This window comes from Epargyreus clarus, unplaced genomic scaffold (genome assembly GCF_041222505.1).
Source record: "Epargyreus clarus isolate Ecla_fem2 unplaced genomic scaffold, WU_Ecla_fem_2.2 ptg000025l, whole genome shotgun sequence".
Classification (NCBI taxonomy): Eukaryota; Metazoa; Arthropoda; class Insecta; order Lepidoptera; family Hesperiidae; genus Epargyreus; species Epargyreus clarus.
This window is the reverse complement of record NW_027332232.1, coordinates 3,930,001-3,932,500: the sequence shown is the minus strand read 5'-3', so window position 1 is coordinate 3,932,500 and position 2,500 is coordinate 3,930,001. Positions and strand designations below refer to the sequence as shown.

Sequence of the window (2,500 nt, the reverse complement as noted above, 5' to 3'; positions counted from 1 at the left end):
CTGAGAGTAGCGCACAAACTGTCACGTCACGATCTGACTAATACGATACGCAAATAAAGTTAAAAAGGTGTATGGACAAGAGGGGAAAAAAAAAAATTAAAAAAAAAAAAAAAATTTTTTTTTTTTGGAAATCAAAAAAACCAAAACAGGAAATAATAATAATAATAATAACGCGGTAGACGCAGCAGCGGCAGCAGCAAAGTCGGCCGACGAACCCCAACCGGTGACCCCCCCCCCCTACACCCCCCCCCCCCCAAACCCCCTCCCCCCACTCTCCCCCGCACCCCCCAGGGCTAGCCCACCCCCACCGGCAACCATCGTCACCCCACACCACACCCCGAACCACCGACGGACTTTCATATGTTCATATGTTGTCGCTCCGTCTGCCACGCGTCATAACAGGAGCGCCGCATACACATGGGGCGGGCGACGTGTAGTGCGTTGTCGGCGCGGTGAGACTGAACGGGCCGGCGGATAACTGCCGCCTGCTGACACAGACTGACCGACTTCGACAACGGACTGCATGCCGCATACAAGAGTTCGTTCGATGGTTTCACGCGTAGTGTGCGCACTCTCGTGTTGGTGGTGTTTCGAGTGGATTTTGTGTCGAACTTTACAAATTCGTCGCGATGTCACGATTAACACAACAACGCGCGCTTCCACGTTGCGCCGTGGGACTTTTCGAACGTTGAACATTTTATTGAACAGTGCGGATCGACCGATGCGATTGTTTAAACTCGTCTCGGTTCACGTATCGATCCTACAAATGAATTGCACGTCGCCTATGGCGACGGTCCTCTATAAGGCGCTATAAAAATTAACGCCAAGGACGACGTCTCTCAAACACCGGGCTGAATCTGTTTTCAGTGTTCGCGTTTGTGTTAAAAGATAATAATGAAACGTGAATCTTAAATTGTCTCGCCGTGAACCATCCAATTCGGAGTTGCGCTATTAGTAAATCGCGCGCACACTCTCTCGTTGGATCGTTGCGACAATCGGATGAGATACTCCGTTGACGCTGCACGAACCATCGAAAACAAAGAGCGTACAATATTAAAAGGTACGACGAGTTCAAAAACGAAACATCATTCGACGCGGACGCGCCCGCGACCGCGTCGATATGTGTCGTGTTCTCGTCCGAGCGACGACGGCTACATTCGTCCGCGAGTGACTGTCAGCTCCCTGGTTGATCCTGCCAGTAGTTATATGCTTGTCTCAAAGATTAAGCCATGCATGTCTCAGTGCAAGCCGTATTAAGGCGATACCGCGAATGGCTCAATATATCAGTTTTGGTTCCTTAGATCTTACTCAGTTACTTGGATAACTGTGGTAATTCTAGAGCTAATACATGCAATCAGAACTCTGACCAGTGATGGGATGAGTGCTTTTATTAGATCAAAACCAATCGACGGAGGGCCTCGCGTCCGAAGTCGTTAATTTTGATGAATCTGGATAACTTTTGCCGATCGCATGGTCCAGTACCGGCGACGCATCTTTCAAATGTCTGCCTTATCAACTTTCGATGGTAGTTTCTGCGACTACCATGGTTGTCACGGGTAACGGGGAATCAGGGTTCGATTCCGGAGAGGGAGCCTGAGAAACGGCTACCACATCCAAGGAAGGCAGCAGGCGCGCAAATTACCCACTCCCGGCACGGGGAGGTAGTGACGAAAAATAACGATACGGGACTCTTACGAGGCCTCGTAATCGGAATGAGTACACTTTAAATATTTTAACGAGGAACAATTGGAGGGCAAGTCTGGTGCCAGCAGCCGCGGTAATTCCAGCTCCAATAGCGTATACTAAAATTGTTGCGGTTAAAAAGCTCGTAGTTGCATTTGTGCGCCGCGCTGTCGGTGCACCGCATCCGCGGTGATACTGACACGTTTGCGGAGCATATCGTCGGTGAGCCGGCGGTAAAACGCCGGTTCAATATCAAAATCCTATCGCGGTGCTCTTCAGTGAGTGTCGAGATGGGCCGACAATTTTACTTTGAACAAATTAGAGTGCTCAAAGCGGGCTCAAAATGCTGCTTGAATATTTCGTGCATGGAATAATAGAATATGATCTCGGTTCTATTTTGTTGGTTTTCAGAACTCCGAGGTAATGATTAATAGGGATAACTGGGGGCATTCGTATTGCGACGTTAGAGGTGAAATTCTTGGATCGTCGCAAGACGAACATCAGCGAAAGCATTTGCCAAAGGTGTTTTCATCAATCAAGAACGAAAGTTAGAGGTTCGAAGGCGATTAGATACCGCCCTAGTTCTAACCGTAAATATGTCATCTAGCGATCCGCCGACGTTACTACAATGGCTCGGCGGGCAGCTTCCGGGAAACCAAAGATTTTGGACTCCGGGGGGAGTATGGTTGCAAAGCTGAAACTTAAAGGAATTGACGGAAGGGCACCACCAGGAGTGGAGCCTGCGGCTTAATTTGACTCAACACGGGAAATCTCACCAGGCCCGGACACCGGAAGGATTGACAGATTAACAGCTCTT

The 2,500-nt window shown here is 49.1% G+C and overlaps 1 non-coding gene across 1 annotated transcript in view; it reads left to right on the top strand.

Annotated features, from left to right (window-relative positions):
• Positions 1–1,179: 1,179 nt before the first annotated feature.
• The window catches only part of LOC140752908 (small subunit ribosomal RNA), a 1,903-nt gene continuing 582 nt past the window's right edge, over positions 1,180–2,500 (top strand). Inside the window, exon 1 of the ribosomal RNA XR_012103508.1 lies at positions 1,180–2,500. This exon is cut by the window's right edge and continues 582 nt beyond it. This is a non-coding gene — a ribosomal RNA (small subunit ribosomal RNA).